Source organism: Myotis daubentonii, chromosome 5 (genome assembly GCF_963259705.1).
Source record: "Myotis daubentonii chromosome 5, mMyoDau2.1, whole genome shotgun sequence".
NCBI classification, from domain to species: Eukaryota; Metazoa; Chordata; class Mammalia; order Chiroptera; family Vespertilionidae; genus Myotis; species Myotis daubentonii.
The window spans coordinates 68,177,015-68,195,297 of NC_081844.1; positions in this window are offsets into that span (position 1 = coordinate 68,177,015).

The following is an 18,283-nucleotide window of genomic DNA, read 5'->3' on the forward strand; positions in this document are numbered from 1 at the left end:
AAGACTGGAATATCTATAACTTACTTTTATCAATCACTAAATGGAAGAAGCATTCATCTTTCTGAATGGTTTTTATTTATTACATCCAATATACTGCAGTTAGAATTTTTATATAAGGAATGGCCAACTGTAATAGTTATAATAATGTCAATAATAATAGTAGTAATAACTAATTGGTATTCAGTTCTTACTATCTACCGAAAATAAATTAAGCTATTCTCTTGGCTTAATTTATTTAATCGCCACAACCTTATGATGTAAGTAATATTGTTATCTTAATTTTACCTTACTATAAATTAGGTAGGTTCTTAAATCAAGACAAGATGAAAATTGCAAAAGGTGAACAAGATCTGTAAGAACCACAGTGCACTGCTCATGTCTGCACCATAAAGACTACCTAGAGGTCCACTAGCTAGTTTGGAATTTCCTTAGCTCCATTGTTTCCTAGCTCTCTAACTTTGGGCAAGTCCCTTCATCCCTCTAAGTCATAATTTCATTCCATTTAGATAGAAAGGGGGCAATAGTAGGGGCTGCCTTACAATGTTATAAAAATGAAACAATATGTAAAAGGTTTAGGATACTATATACCTGGTATACAATAAGTATGTAATAAATAGCAAATGCTATAATTTAGAAAAGACTCAATATTAAAAAAGATGGAAAGGAAACCAAATTTGTTATTTCTGTAGTTTTTATATTGATTCATTGTCTTTATAGTCTTCTATTTCAGTATTCTATAAGGTCTACTTATGTGTCTCCAGAGATTTCTTCATCTCTACCTGCAATCTATACCCTCTGTTATTTGCTCAACAGAAAGCCTAGCTACCATATCAGGAGATAGAGAGTGGAGTAACTTGAGCTGGGTTCTGGCCAGGCCTGCTTCTCCCTCCAGCCCCCACCATTACCCCCTCCTCTACCCACCCCCACATTCCCCTCCCCCTACCGCCTCAGGAAGGAAGCAGAGCAGCTGCAGTGTCCAAGTCCAATATGAATGAACACAAGGAGAATTTATTTGCTCCTACCACTCTTAGGCTCAATTGAAGAGCCGTAACATGTGGCATTGAGGCTCTCTGATTTCCTAAAGGGGATGGGAAACATAATTTAGACATATAAAGGAATTAATACCCTGTAAGGTAAACTTTGATCATTGAGAGATAAAATTCAAGGAGGAACCAGTAGATGAAGTTTACAGACTTCCAGCCTCACCATGAACCTCTGCAAATTGCACTAGGGTCATACTACCTCTCCAGACATCACATGTTGAAAGGCGTTTTTAGGGGTGAAATAGGCAGGTTTAGGAAATTTTAGGAATTAAGGGGTCCATGGAGAAAGCACAAGGCTACAGAGCTGCCAAGGGTACATTTCCATAGAAAAGGGGAGCTTGGAATAGCAGAAGGTGCATTTCCATAGAATAAGGGAGCTGGGAGCTGTAGAAGGTGTACATTTACAGAATAAAGGGAAGGAAGCCCCTCATTTAGAGAGGGAAGAGGAAAGCCCAGAAGGAATAGGGAAACAATAAGGGAAAAGAAGGAGGGAGCTCTGAAGTTCCTATAGTGACCAAATCAGAGGGGATAGTGACCAATCAGAAGGGATATCAAGGCACAAAAAAACTTCAGTCTTTATAAACCATAGGGAAAAGGGACTTAGTGGGACTCTTTCCCCCTCCCCACATGGGAGTCTGTGCTTATTTTTCAATAAATCTCCACCTTTTACTATACCACCTTTCATCAGTGGTTTCATTCTTCAACTCCACCTACTCCACCTAACAAGAATCCAGGAGCCATCCTGCCCAGAGGAACACCATGGGTTCCAGGCCAATGTTCCCATTTCAGTGTGACCAAGGCACTGGGTGAGTATGTTTTCTTATAAAAGATATGGTCAGCTCTGTCACTCAATAGCTTGTATTTAATTTTTCTTTTTCTCTTTTTTGTCTTACTTCTTTTTCCCCCTCTCTTACTGCCCTTGGATTAAAAAGATAGATGGATAGATAGATGAATAGATGATAGATAGATGATAGATAGATAGATAGATAGATAGATAGATAGATAGATAGATAGATGTTTAACTCTGAGTGCTTTGCCTCAGGCTATTTTACTATAAAATCCCAGCTAAGATGATTGGTAAGAAGAGTGGCCCTAGAAAGCTGATCTTCAAGGTGGAATGATGGAATACATAATCGCTCTGTATTAAGGGCATCTTAGAGACCCCGTTGCTGCCACTAGAATGAGTGGTATCACAAATAACAAAGCTTCATGTTATTGATATGGGAACAACAATAATTGGAAGAATTGTGGTAAAGGGCATCCGATCTATATGGCACTGGAAGTCTTTCTAAAGAAAAAATGACAGGTTCAGGACAGCTAATTGCCAGCTAAAAGAATATCATAAAAATCAATAGGTCTCTGTGAAACTTCACAAAAATTCTTGTCTTCAGTAGCTTCGGGGCACACTGCACAGGAAGTCAGGCTTGGGACCTAATTATAAAAGCGACAAAGCTGCAAAGGAAACTAAAAGTATACCTCAATGATCTCCTGTGTCAAATTGTGGGCTCTGAAGAAAAATAATGGATGTTAGGATGAGAACATTTGGGTGGAGAATTTTGAGAATCTTGAATCTCAAACCTCAACGTTGCCTGGCCAACAAAAGCAGCGCCTTTCCACTTACTAGAGAAAAGGTTCCTCTCTTGTCTGAATCTTTCGAGTAGATCCTAATTGTTTGCTGAGATGGATCTCCTCTTGCCTTAACTTGAAACAAGTTGTGGATTCTGGAACTTCTTTAACATAGGTGGAAAGAAAGGATCAGAAAGCACAGGAAAGTGGGATTGTTAGAATGGATATATTAAGATCTGAAAATCAAGCACTGGACTATGTTCTCTAAGAAGACCCAGAAGACACTTCCTTTATGAAGGCAATAAGAAATCACAGGGGAGGGAGGCCCTGGCATATTGAGTGGTAGTTGTCCTATGCAGGCTGGCATTTGGTGGGAAACACGTGGACGTGAGCCCCCTTCATTATAGATGAGGCAACCGCTCTACGTCACAGAGACCAAGCAAGGCTCTAACAAGATAATGAGCTTTAAAAACTGGAAATAAGTAACTATTGTAGTTTAAAAGTTTAAGCTATTTAGTGTACCAACATGTAAATATTATTGGCATTTATCTTCTTGACCAAATCTTCCCATTCTATTTGAAAAAAAAAAAACAGTTTCTTTCTTTCCAACTAATGTGAAACATCTATTTCTTCTCTCCCTAAAAATGTGCTTATGCTTGAACTTGTGAGAAATGCTCACCTGTCTAAATTCAAATAACTGACCTGGAGATAGAAGTATGGCAAAAATGAGACTTCTAATAAGTTCTGGAGAGTGGGTGTCCATCCCATTGTACAGGCACACCTGGGGCAGGGAACATACCCTATTTATTCAGTCCCTCCTCCAGTTCCTCATTGGCTGAGAACTATGGGATCACCTGTTTCCTCATAGGTCTCCTAGGTTTTGAGGTCTCCCATTGGGCCATTTAAAAAAATTGGGCTGGGGCCTTTCTAGCTCCTCTCCCTCCCCCTATCTAGTTGAGGCAGGCACCTGGGGGAGGAGGGTCAGGGTACCTCCATGATGCTGGCCCATATGCACAGTTCTTTGTTCCTATATCCTCTTTTCTCCTCCCTGCATTCTGTTTGCCCTGGGGAAATTCAGCAAATTCCATCAAAAGCTGACCATGCTGGAGATGGATCACAGAGGTCCATTTCCTACAAATTGTATTGAAATTCCATTTCATTCTTAGTTTAATAACTGTAGACACTAATGACCAAAGAAAAAGATGCTATGGTGATGTAACACTATGCACTATATATTTAGAACCACACAATTCATCATGAACTTACTAAAAGCTATTTAATTGCTAAAATAATAATAATGGAAGGAAAGCAAGTACTTACTATAAAAGACTGCTAATTAAAATACTTTAATATAATAAATCGATCATTAATAGTGTGGTACCTGTTTAATTAATGGGTTAATAAAGATAACTATGTGATCACAACACATTTTTACACTACTTCAAGCATACATCTCTATTTTGAAAACCATGATAACTTATGTATAAAATAATTAAAAATCTAAGAAAGTTTTAAAAAATTAGCTCCTTATAATTAATAGCAATGATAAGATTCCTAAATGTCAGTGCTGGTAGAACCTAACCATTTGAAGCAAAGTGGACATAATTACCAAAGTGGCATTAATGTGAGGGAGCAATTAGAATATCTCCACCTAAGATATGTGTAGTAGCAGCTAATATATCATGGTGCCCCAGAGGGAAGAGCTTGACATCTTAATGGGTGCTGCTTAATTTTATGAGCATGGAAATCAAGATCTAGTCATCAGAAGGCTCAAAGCAACCACCACAATTAAAATTTTAGTCCCTCAACCAGTTCCAGAACTAAGTCAGTTTGCAGATTCAGAATCTATTGATTAAAGGGAAGGTCCATTCCCTTTGAGGAAAGTTTTTGCGATATGACTACAAGTCTATTCTTCTGATCCTTCCATTTGCCATGCTAACAAGGAACTGTGGAAGAGAGAATATCCAAATGTTACAAATAAGGCTAAATACCTTCTGACGTCTGAGGTGACACTAATCCCAAGAGATCCAAATGCCAATGTTGTCCTTGGGTTAGAGTGGGAGCTTATGAAGGCCAGGTGAAAAATGGAGTTTGGCTCTAAGTCTTACAGAGAACACAATGGACAAATAATTCACCCTGAAATTATTTCCCAGTCACTAAACATATGTACCTAGTATGAGATAGATATACTTAGAAGCAGGCAGAAAGCACATTATTTTTTGTTTTGTTTTGTTTTGTTTTGTTTGTTTATTTTACTTAGCTTTGTAGAGTAGAAGCCAATTTTATTAGAAAGAATTAAATAGAAATTCCTGAAACTCACCCCCAATAGCCAAGATAGTAAATTAGAAACAATTCTCATACAGTAAGGGACTGCAGAAATGAGTGCCCTCACTAAAGGCTTGAGGAGGTAGGGTAATGACACCCATCATAGAACTAGTCAGTTAGTCTGTGAGACTCTACAAATAAAATAAAATAAAAGTCATAGTTAATAATGGTGGATTATTTATTATATTCTTAACAAATTGGTGGCCTCAATTATAACTGCTTTGCCAGATGTGAATCTCATGTGGAGCATGACATCTGGTCCTTAGTGTGGAGATACCAATGTGGTCAATGTCTGTCTTTTCCTTAAACACAGCACCAAGGAAAGTTGGAACAAATTTATATTTTCATGGAAAGGATGGCAGCACAGATTCACAGAAATGCCTTAGACCTATGTAACTCTTAGGTTCTTTGTCCTAATATAATCTGCAGGAACTTGGTCTTTTAATTCCACACACTATATTGACACCATGCCAATGGTTCTGTCCTAATAAGACATAGGTAGCTGAAGAGCAGAAAATCAACCCCACAAACCTTCAGGCACCTAACATATTAATTAAGTATTAGAATTCCAATGATCTGGTGCATATGTTGTATCTAAAGTCAAAAGTAAGTTAATATACTTCAAACTTCCCACAACTCAAAGGAGCATAGCATAGGGTAGGCATCTTGGATTTTGGAGGCAGCATTACTTTTGATTTTGGAGGGACTCTTGCTTCAACCATTTATATTTGAAGGCAAAAAAACGAAAGTGGTTTTTACAGTAATGGAGGACTCTTTGGTCTAAACAGGCTACCCTGATTCAGAACATACAGCCTAGTGAATCAAGTGGTACTACACGTGATCTTGGTCTATAAGGATGTTATGTAGAAAGTCTGTTAATATATAAAAATTCTCCTATGGACCAAGTTGCAAGTCAGACATTTGGATATTAATTTAAAATACAGAAAAAATAGCCAGAGGTATAAATATACATTGAATCCTGGGCAGTGGTGAATGGCTTGACCAGTTAATTAGGAGTTTGACAAAAATAAGGCTAAAAATCATGGGTAAGGAGTCTTAGGGATGATGTATATGATAGAAGTGAACACGAAATACCAAGATCTGTGTGCCTTGTGTTAATGCTATGGAGAAAACGTCCCCTGCAAAGGAAGCTCTCCCTGACAAAGTCCACATAGAGCTCTCTCCTCTGGTGTACTCTCAACCCCTGCAATGAACAGCAGGGCCATTAGAGCAAAGATGAGAGCTATGCACAATACTCAGGCCTGAGGAGTTATAATATGCCTCTTATACAAAGTCATCTTTCTTATTAAAAAACATAATAGAAAACAATGACGAGAAAAACTAGTGACTCACCTTAGCTAAGGTGCTTCAAGGAGAAGCTTGAGATAGAATTAGTATTCTAGGCTCTCTCATAAACTGATACCTTTCCCAGGAGTTGGTCCTGATCTTGGATCTCTGAGTGCAGGGAGAGGGGAGTGGAGATCACAGATGTGTGAGCTAAAACAAGTTATCCTTCCATATTTTTTCAGGAGTTATTTTTTTAAAATATATTTTATTGATTTTTTACAGAGAGGAAGGGAGAGAGATAGAGTCAGAAACATCGATGAGAGAGAAACACTGATCAGCTGCCTCCTGCACATCTCCTATTGGGGATATGCCCGCAACCCAGGTACATGCCCTTGACCGGAATCGAACCTGGGACCTTTCAGTCCGCAGGCCGACGCTCCATCCACTGAGCCAAACAGGTTTCGGCAGGAGTTATTTTTTTATGAAGTAAGTCTGGGTATTTGTGAAGCAAAGCCTGATCAGGTTATATATTAGTCAGGACCCCAACAGTAAAGGTTTAGTACACTCAAAGTAGGATAATTCAACAAGGGCTTAATAAAGGATCCGTTTACAAATGGGAGGGCCTAGTTTAGGGAAACCAGAAGGTATAGTGCAATACTGCTATCCTCTTACCACCATCAGGTCCCAGAAGAAAGGGGATGGGAGAATGACTAAAAACCAGAATGATAAATTCTGTAATGAGATCCACCTTGAGAAGAACACATGCAAGCAGGACACTAGGCAGAGAGGGAACACGGAGAGTAAAATCAAAGGCTCACTCTTTGCCTCTCCTCTTTTCTTCCATAGGACCAACCATTGACTTAATCTCATCAAGATCAGAGGGCAAAGAAGCCCGTCAATGAATTCCCTACAAGTCAGCCTTCCAGGACTGGAATGCGGGTGGGAGACATGGAAAGTAGATTTGCAAGGGCAAACGGAAGATATTAGACATAGATTGAATTTTATAGCAGTTTACATTTCTTTAAGCTAATTTATAGTCCCCATGATAAAATTTCTCCTTAAATACAGATGGGAAATCTCTAGAAATTTCCATGGTGTGTAATAAAATATATGAAGAGGGAGTACTCTTAAATATACATTGTTAAGTCAAAGAAGCCAGTCTGTCAAGGCTAAATTCTGAAATTAGACAATTAAGTACAGATGACAGAAGGTAAGAGCCAAAATTCCCCCATTTAAATGCTAATTTCATCCAAAAACACCCTCAGAAAAACATCCAGAGTAATGTTTGACCACATATCTAGGCACTATGACCAGCCACGTTGAAATGGAAGCTCAACCATCACACCCTCTTATTTGGCTTAAAGAGAGCAAGGCTGCCCCTTTTCCTCTCTCTGAAATAAGAGATAAAAGTCCAAAGCACTTCCTCTGGGTCCCTGTCACACTGTCATTATCTTTCCTGTTCTACCAATTCCTCTGTGATATCTATACTCCTCTTCACATAAGTTGGTTAGGAGGTAGTGGGATAATCGTGAGGATTAGAGGAATGTTAGGAAAGCAAGATAACCTTGGAGCCAGGTTTCTGGCATCCTCAGAAGACAGGTGCACCTATCTTCTTCAACCCTAGGAATTTAGCTGATGTCCCTGCATGAGAGAAGGCCTATTGAACAGGCTGGCAATTGTAACACAATATGTTAAATACTATTATAAAGGAGAGTTGGAATGCATTGGGAGTATTTAGACGGAAGACTTCGGAAAGGCTTAGTCCAATTAGACTAAGTTAGGCTAAGCCAAAGACAGAAATTCCAACATGTGGATGTGTTAGTGAGTTACCAGCCCCTCGACGCCTTTCTTCCTGAGCATCTTTACTACGACAGATCCACTGGAGCCACATCTTCGAAGTTACTTGGTGTTGATTTCTTGCTATAGCTTCAAAGTCTTTTTTAAGCTAAAGTAAGTCTTTACTGGTTCATATGAAATCTTGCCCTAACTTTCTAACTTCTTAGAAAATTACAACTTAAATAGGCGCTCCCTCCACCCAAATCTATAACATATTTATTATAGTATTATAGTACATGTATGTGTATTATATTGGATTAGATCATAATATGTAATACCACCATCCTTCTCAATGTTTATGCTTTACTTCTACACAACACACACATACACAGACTGTTAATATTTCTTGCATTCTTTCTGCCCACCCATGGTGTGGTAACTGGTTTGCCAAAAAATGTGACTTGCTTATTGGAATGACCAAAAATTCATTCATTTATTTGTTCATCCATTCAAAAAAAAAACAGTGAATGAGTGCCTTGCTGGAGTTTTGTGCTTAGAATGGTAGATATTCCCTGCCTGGAAGAGCTCCCAGTGCGAGGAAGGGACAGACAAGGAGATGGGCAGCATGTGTATTCTGAATAGTGCCAAAATCGACCTTGAGCACAAGGTACTAAAGAAGCACTTCAGTTTATATTTCTACTGTGAATTAAGAGCTTTTACTCTTCACAGTTTAAGTAATGCTGCCATTACTTCATCCATAACTGTCTCAAAGTAAACTCAATTTTCAAGTGTATAAATGCAACTGTCTAAATGTAGTATAACAAATAGCTTCTCATTGGTATTCTTCCTAATGCCAATAGAGATTAGAGAACAACCTGACCTTTCTCACAAAGTCTAAAGCATCTGCTATAATCCTCTATAAAAATAAAGAGCAGAGGAACAGAAAATAGTGTGGTATAATCACACATAAATAAATTATTTCTACATGATCTCAAAGTAGGCTTGTTCAAATAGTTCACAATTGTTTCTCAAAGATAATCTAGCCATAAACTTGGCAAAACAAGAGGTGTAAATCAAATTCTTTTGCAAGATTTTTAAAATTAATACTGTGTTTCACTGAGCTTGCAATTAGCAGGGCTCAAGGACTAAACATACGTCCACTTGAAAAAAACACACACACTAGAACCCCTGTTAGGTCTTAGTTTAGTCAAATAAGTTTAATAAAAGTGCTCCTTTGGGCTTTTTACAAAGATATTGTCACTTAAAATTGAAATGGACATTTCATAGTAATAAGCTCTGGACAGGAGGGAGTGCATGAGGCACTTGAGAAACTCAGGGAAGGAAGGGAATGACCTTTGGAGAAGTAACAGATCTACAGTGTGATTTGTCTGTAGTTGGCTGCAACAGGAAGAGCACCTATCTACCAAAAAAAAAGAAAAAGGAGAAAAGAAAAAAAAGACCTCCTGACATAGGCACTAGGCAAATGAGCTCTGGAACCAGATTTCTGCCACTCCCAAGCTGTGTGACCCATAGCTAGTTCCTTGGGAGGTTAGGCTAGATTAGAGGTAATAGGATTTTACCTCATTACTTTGGAGACCTAAAAACTAAAGTTTAGAAGTGAAAAATGACTTTTTCAAAATCACACAAGGGCTAAGTGGAAACAGGCAAGACTGAGGTTAGGTGGGGGTTCTATCTAAGCAGGACTACAGATCCAACAAACCACAAAAGCCTCCCAGACATATACTAGTGGGAAAGAGGCAATATTATACACTAGGGCAGTAATTTAGTAAACAAAAATATATGATTTAAAAGGCTACTCAAAGGAACTGTGATCCTAACTTAAGGAAATTGCAAAAATATAGATTACTATCTGGAGGTTCAGAAGTTGTGTTCATAGAATTTGTACTGAAACAGAGGAAAGAGATCTGACAAATGCAGATATAATAGACTAATATAGTATTCTAAAATATACATAATTTTCAGACATTATAATTAGCCATTTGGCACCACAGAGAAAGCTCTGTAATATTCCTTCTATATTAAAAAAAGAAGAAAGAAAATAACCTGAAGGTTAGGTGAATTTTTCCAGAGCACATCATGTTCTTCTCAAATCATGAGAGATCCTTAATCCACTAGCATATAACACATTTGGTCCATAAGAACATAGCTCCATTTGGAGCACTCAGGCCAAATGTCTACAAAGTAGAAATATTCCAAATACTCCAAATTATAACTAAGTGGTATTAGTCTTTTTTTTCATACTGAGACTTAACTGGAAAATATAGCCCAATTTTTGCTTCTATCTTCTTCACTCTCCCCACACAGTCATATCATTTGCACGATTATAGATGCCGTTCAGCTGTGTCAGCAATTTCCTTTATGCAACCAGCTTCGCAAATGTTTATGAAACTTGTTTTTTTGGGGGGTAAGTATATTTTAAGCTGAAACACAGCAAGTAAAAATCCCATCACTTGAGAGCAATTTCTTTTATCTACCTTGCAAAATGTGATGTGAATATATAAAAAGATCCGAACTAATTTAAGGTATATGAAAAGGAAGTACGAAAATTCAAAAAGAGGGATGGATGAAACTGAAATGGACTCCAGATAAATTTTTCTTTGAGATATGGGATTTAATGATGTATATATATATAGAGGGTATCCAAAAAAATGTATACACTTTTAATAATGATAAAGGCAGTTTTTATTAAAATACATTTCATTATAAAATTGAGCTATTGACTGTTAAAGTGCATATATATTTTTGGGACACCCTGTATTAAAAAATAACAATGTACCCATAATATTTGGAGACATTGAAATCAATGGCATATGCACAAAAAGGGTGAACTAATATTTTGGGTCTGCAAAGAAGCCTGTAGGATAATGTCCTTTAATAAGCAGACAACTGAACTGAGTGAGGCCAAGATAAGAACTGTTAAAAATCTGACCACAAGGCTTGAAGTCTATTCACAGGTTTTCACCATATGCAAAGAGAAAGATCAAAATATCTCTATTCTACACACATTTCTTACCACTGCATATATTACCACTCCACATATTTGTTCAGAAAAGCATGTAAAAAGACAATTGTACATTCCCAATTAGTTTAAGCACAACAGGAGCGAACCTGGAGAATTTGTTTTTCAAGGTTGACTATATTTAGGTAGGGAAGAGGGGAAATATTATCTCTAGATTTCTGAGAATTCTACAACTGAGACTACAAATACTTCCAAAAATATTAGGACAAATGGACAGAGATTTTAAATGGAAAGATATTTGGGAAAAGTTCAAGAGACTCTAAAACAAAATTTTAATTAAATAGGAACATGTTAGTTCGACTATGAATAAAAGCTGAAGGCACTTTAATAAATCCATTAAATCTTTACAAGTTGCTCTTCTATATGATCAGATATTTAAATAATACACAAAAGGAAGTACAGGCATAACAAAGACAGAAGTGCAGACCTGTTGGTTAGACTATGTGACAGGCAGAATAATGATCTCCAAAGATTTCCACATCCAATCCCTAGAATCTGTGATAATGTGAACCTGACATGGCAAAAGGAATTTACAGAGGTGATTAAATTGAGATGGAGATAGTATCCGGGATTATCAAGGTGGACCCAATCTAAGCACACAGTGTTAAAGGTAGAGAACCTTTCCCCAGTGTGGTCACAGTGATACGTGACTACAGAAGTCAAGTGTGATGTAGATAGCACTCAGTCTGCCATTGTTGGCTTTGAAGATTGAGTAAAGGAGCAGAAAATGTGGGTGCCTCAAGAAGCTGAAAAAGATAAAGATTCTCCCCTAAAAAACACCAAAAAATACCTTCTTCTAAGCCCAGTGAGGTCCATGTTGGACTTTTAAACTACAGAACAATACAATTTTAAACTTGTCTTATTTTAAGCCACGAAGTTTGTAGTAATTTGTTACAACAGCAATAAAAAGCTAACTTAGACTATAACTAACTGAGCTTAGGTTTAAAGAAACATTCTAAGAACAAAAGAAAGGAAATTTAAGCTGTATTCTGAATATCTATACTAATAAAAGCCTAGGTGGCCCTCATGCCCTCACATCGCCACAGATGGCCACCCCCATGTTGTCACAGATGACCGGTAGGGGAGGGACGTTGTGGGTAATCAGGCCAGCAGGGGAGGGCAGTTGGGGGCCATCAGGCCATCAGGGGAGTGCAGTTGGGGGAGATCAGGCCGGCAGGGGAGCAGTTAGGGGACGATCCGGCTGGAAGGCAGAAGCGGTTAGGGGCAATCAGGCAGGCAGGCAGGCAGACGAGTGGTTAGGAGCCAGCAGTTCCGGATTGTGAGAGGGATGTCCAACTGCCGGCAGTTGGACATCCCCTGAGGGGTCCCAGATTGGAGAGGGTGCAGGCTGGGCTGAGGGACCACTCTCTCCCCTCCCCCCCCCCCGCCCCCCATGCATGAATTTCATGCACCAGGCCTCTAGTAACAATATAAAAGGAAAAAGTAATGCCAAAATTAGAAAATGACAAAGGACACGGAGGAGGAGAAGGGACAGAAAAGCAAAATGAATGGAGGATTTGTATGCTAAACAGCTTTAGTTTTGAGCTTTTCTTGATAAGAAGTTCTAACTAGTTGTAAGGATTGATATTCCATGATACTTACTATTTTATTTTTGATTAAAGGTCTTGCAAAGAACAAAGAAAAAATTCATTTTTTAAATGAATAAAATCCATTCTGTCTCATAATTATATGATGAGCCCATTCAACCTTTCTATAAATCTAAGATACTTTTTACATTGAAATGATTTGTAATTTCAGCATTCTAAGAATTGTACCAATTTTCACTGATTATTTTTAACAATGCTAAGAAATATTAAAATAATAAAACAGAAAAATGATGGAATTATCTAGAAAGATCATGAAATAGCAAAACAAATAACCACTATTGTATCATCCTTAGATTTTCATATTGAGTTGACCAAAGTGTTATATCATTATCTTTTGAGAAAAGAGAACAGACTGGAGATGAAATCTTTGTTGTCTGTTTTTAGCTTTCATTGAACTCAGTTGAGAATGCAAAAATTTTATTTTCGCCTCATCCTGACAAGAGAAGAAAATTGACAGAGGATGATGATTCACAATTATTGGATGACTCAGAAGATTAATTTAAAGTGACAAACAACAGCTCTAGACTAAAATGATGATGATGAGACTAATGGTATAAGTGAAATAAATCTCAGACTGTGAGTCTTTCTTCAGATGACGATATCCTATATGAATATTCTCAAATTCAGGATCAATGAGTGAATAATACTTTTAAAGACAAAAGAGAAATAAATATAGAGTGTTCTTATTCATTTAATCATTTAACAGACAGAAGGACTTAATCATGTAATATTTTGGGATAAGTACCTGGACAATCTCATTTTGCTAAAAGAGCAGGTAACAATATTCTTTCATCTTTTGCGGTCTTATGATTTGTAGGTAGAAAAATGCTGACAACATATGTATACAAAATAAATACAAGAAAGTAAGTGATGTAAAATGAAAAAAAATGGATTGATCATTACCATCTTTGTTCATAAATCTAAAGATGAACATGTTAGGCAATTAGTGAACACAGAAGATGGCCATCTTCAGCAAAACTATACACTGTCAAAATTTCAAAAAGTTCTTCAAGTAATACATTTTGGTTATGCAAGTGTAAGAAGAACCAGATACAATGAATAAGCTGGGATCTACTGGGCATGTATTTAAAATCTGAAATCAGTATTTACAAGATAAATATGTTCCAGGTACATGTGTGACAATTGATAAGCATTAGTCTCATTCAGAGAGCAGTACCCATCTCAGGCTTATGTACATTCCAAAACTAGAATATAGGAAATAAATATTTAGGTTTCTTCTGTTTAAATAGTAATTAAAGTTTCACACAAAGTAGTTTTCACTATTTCTCTATTCTTACTTCTGTTGCATGAACTAAAAAGGTAAATAGTAAAAAGGATCCATTGGTCTCAGATTAGGTAAAATGGTGATGGCACTGAACCTTCATGCTGAAGACTGTGGGGCAGAGGGAGGTCGCAGGCAGCAGGAACAGGGGTGTGAGGGCCTAACAAAAGCTTCTCTTCCTCTCAGTGCCTGAAGTCAAGGTTGTGTGGTCCATACCTCTCTTTTTTACTCTTCTCAACCTCTTGTTAAACTTAAGATGTGTGTTTCACTCTTTGCTCTTATAATAGTCCTTGAGGAAAGAAGTAGTACTAATTTCTCTCACTAATTTTAGCATAGGAATTATATTGAAATCCAAATCAAAGAACTAAAGTAGACCATGTCAGCAGTCACAGTTTAAATTGAAAATTTTCAATAAGAAGAAAATGATAGAAGGCACAAACTTCCCCCATTAAGTTGCAAACTATGATTATGTATTCGTTTTCTAGGGCTCCCATAACGAAGAACCACAAAATGGGTGGCTTAAAATAACAGATATGTATTCCTGGAGGCTGTAAATCTGGTTTTAAGTGTAGGCAGGGCAGTTGCTTTTGAAAGGGTCTGAGGGAGAATTTAGCCCATGTCTCCTCCTAGCTTCTGCTGGATGTCAGCAATCCTCTGTGACCCTTGTCTTATGTATGCATCTCTCGAAGCCAGCGGTTCTCAACCTGTGGGTCGCGACCCCTCTGGGGGTTGAATGACCCTTTCACAGGGGTCGCCTAAAACCATTGGAAAACACATATATAATTACATATTGTTTTTGTGATTAATCACTATGCTTTAATTATGTTCAATTTGTAACAATGAAATTGGGGGTCACCACAACATGAGGTAGTGAAAGGGTCACGGCATCAGGAAGGTTGAGAACCACTGCTAAGCTGTCTTCATAGGGCTTTCTCCTCTTTGTGCATCTGTGTTTCTGTATCCAAGTATCTGTCTTCTTTTAGAGACACTAGTGATTTTGGGTTTAGGAACCATCCTATTCCTGTATGACCTCATTTTAAATTGATTCCAACAGGAAAGACCCTATTTCCAAACAAATGCACATTTGCAGGTGCCTGGTCAACATTAATTGAAGGGGGCCCTATTCAATCCAGTACATATTATTTTTGTCAAAAAAAAACACATTGATTCAGGAGACATATAAGCCCTTACATAGAAATGTAGGGATTACAAAGAGAACATTAGATATATAAGGAGGAAGAGTCCAATATTTTAATGAGTACTTAGAAACTAAATACTGATTCAGTAAATAGTATAATTAGAAGATTATTTTTAAGTCTTGGTTAAAGCCTCAAATATCTTTTGAGAAATCTAAAATTTAATTTGAAATGTTTCTCTCTTTGATATATATATATATATATATATATATATATATATATATAACCACTCCATATATATATACTCTTCAATTTAAATCTTAATCAGACTAGCATGGTCTTCTTACGTTATCCTGCATCTCAAAAAGAGATGAGATGCTAGTCCTTGTTTCTGTTTTTCCTCCCCAGGGCTTACCCCTCACTCTGGTGGGCAACATCAAACACTGACTGATAATGCTCAAGCCCAAGATATTTAAGAGCTCAAGGATCCATTTTATCATGCACATTACTAGAGCTTGGAATATTATTTTGCTCCCAAATGGCTTCCCTATTGCAATATGGATTTCTTCATGTTAACTTCCATTTCTGTTTTACCAGTGGCCTCCTGTTTCCACAGTGTGCAAGACACAGAGGGGTGGATTGTCAAAATACTTTGTATGGAATAACACTCACGAATCCTGTTAACAGTAATGGGACCAAGGTGAGGAGTCCCCAGTCACTGTGGAGCCACTCTGCCCTGAAATGCTCCAAATTATTATTGAAAGTTTTTAAGTTAATGTCATTATCAGAAATGTGCTAATGGCAACTAATTTTATTTCACATTTTTCTCCTAGCAATTACTCATTCTTTACTGATAATGTATAATTTAGAAAAGAGGAAAACAGAAACCTCTTTCTCTCAGAAAAGCACAAATTTATTTGTTTGGGCTCCTGTGCAGACTGGACAGGCAGGAGGTGACACAGTCAGTGGTGAGTGACACATTATGTTCCCTGGTGCAACCTGTGTGGCATCTTACAGCCTTTTGTGATATTTCATATGGTTTCTGCTAAAATCTACTTCAGAATTATCCCCTGCCTGGATACATCAAGGGCGTGAGGCTTTTCATTTTACAAAACCCTGGTGATCAACCCTTGCAGTCTGCTGGTAAGTATAGAAGCCTGCTAGACTGAAGCATTTGCTATTATCTGATTTTCAAGGGAAGCTTTTTCAACTGTGATGGGCATTAATTGACGTCTCCCTTGTAATAGGTTCTTGTGCCAGTGAAAAGGCCCCAGAAGTTGTACTGATCAACAACCATGATGATGATCTCGCTCTGAGTCTTCCAGCCAAAGGAAACTGAAAGCAGCTCACCTGAATAGAATGGATGACTGGAACTTTGTCCTCAGAGTTCTTGGTCTTAAAGAAAATGACTGCCCTGATGAATTGGATGGTTCCCTTCTTTCTACTGCAGCTACCACAAAATTCTTTCTACAAAGTGTTTTTGTTTTGTTTTTTTCTTTTTTTGTTGTTGTTGTATTTTTTACTATTTTTTTAATTAAATCTTTATTGTTCAGATTATTACATTTGTTCCTCTTTTTTCCGCCCATAACTCCCCTCCTCCCAGTTCCCGCCCCACCCTCCGCCCTCACTCCCCACCCACTGTCCTCATCCATAGGTGCACGATTTTTGTCCAGGGGTCCCCAAAGGTGTGGACGAAGTCGGCGAAGAAGGAAGGACACGGAGACAGTGTTCAGTTGATCAGCAGCCTAGCCAGGATCTCTAGCCAGGATCTCCAGCCAAGTTCTGGTCTGGATCTCCAGAGAAGTTCTGCTTCGGGTCTCCAGGTTCTCCAGCCAGGTTCTGTAGCCATGTTCCCTCGCTAGGTTCTCCAGCCAGGTTCTGTCTGAGATCTCCAGCCAGGTTCGGTCACCAGGTTCTAGTCAGGTTCTCTTGCCATATTTCTGTAGTCAGGTTCAGTCCAGGATCTTTTGCCATGTTCTCTCCAGCGAAGTTCTTCTGTCTGTAGGTTCTGTGTAGGTTCTGTCTTCTTGGCTCTCTTCTAAGTTCTGTGTTCTAAGTTCTGTCTCTTGCTGTCTTGTTACATCTGTATTTATACCAGTTGATTCAATCCTATCAATCTCTATTACAAAGGTTAGGGCGTTTCTTATCTCCATTCCAGGGAGTAAAGATTATGTAGCTTAAGGATGATTGTTCATAGTTAAAGTGATTAATTACCCGCCTGGCACTTAGTTGAGGGGTTTTATTCCCTCCCTAACTTCAGGGGAAAATCCCTACCTGGGGATTCAACCTTTCTCGGAGAGGTGACCTTGGTTAAAACACAGTGCCAAGAAGGTGAGCAAACATATTAAGAACCGTATGCCATATATGCCAGGTCCCTTGAAACAGCAAGGATGGACCGGCTCCCGGCACCACACCCCTTTCCCCCCCAAGAATAGTCAGTCCATTCCCTTTCTATGTCCCTGATTCTATTATGATCACAAGATTATTTATTCACTTGATTCTTAGATTCCCTTGTTGATAGATGCATATTTGTTGTTCATAATTTGTATCTTTACCTTTTTCTTCTTCTTCCTCTGCTTAAAGGATACCTTTCAGCATTTCATATAATACTGGTTTGGTGGTGATGAACTCCTTTATCTTTTCCTTATCTGTGAAGCTCTTTATCTGACCTTCAGTTCTGAATGATAGCTTTGCTGGATAAAGTAATCTTGGTTGTAGGTTCTTGGTATTCATCACTTTGAATATTTCTTGCCACGCCCTCCTGGCCTGCAAAGTTTCTGTTGAGAAATCAGCTGACAGTCGTATGGGTATTCCCTTGTAGGTAACTGAGTTTCTTTCTCTTGCTGCTTTTAAGATTCTCTCTTTGCTTTTGCTCTTGGCGTTTTAATTATGATATGTCTTGGTGTGGTCCTCTTTGGATTCCTTTTGTTTGGGGTTCTCTGTGCTTCCTGGACCTGTAAGTCTATTTCTTTCACCAGGTGGGGGAAGTTTTCTGTCATTATTTCTTCAAATAGGTTTTCAATATCTTGGTCTCTCTCATCTTCTGGCACCCCTATAATTCTGATGTTGGTACGCTTGAAGCTGAGGCTCCTTACACTATCTTCGTATTTTCAGATTCTTTTTTCATTTCGCTTTTCTGGTTGGGTGTTTTTTGCTTCTTCGCATTTCAAATCTTTGACTTGATTCTTGCGCTCCTCTGGTCTGCTGTTGGGTGTCTGTAT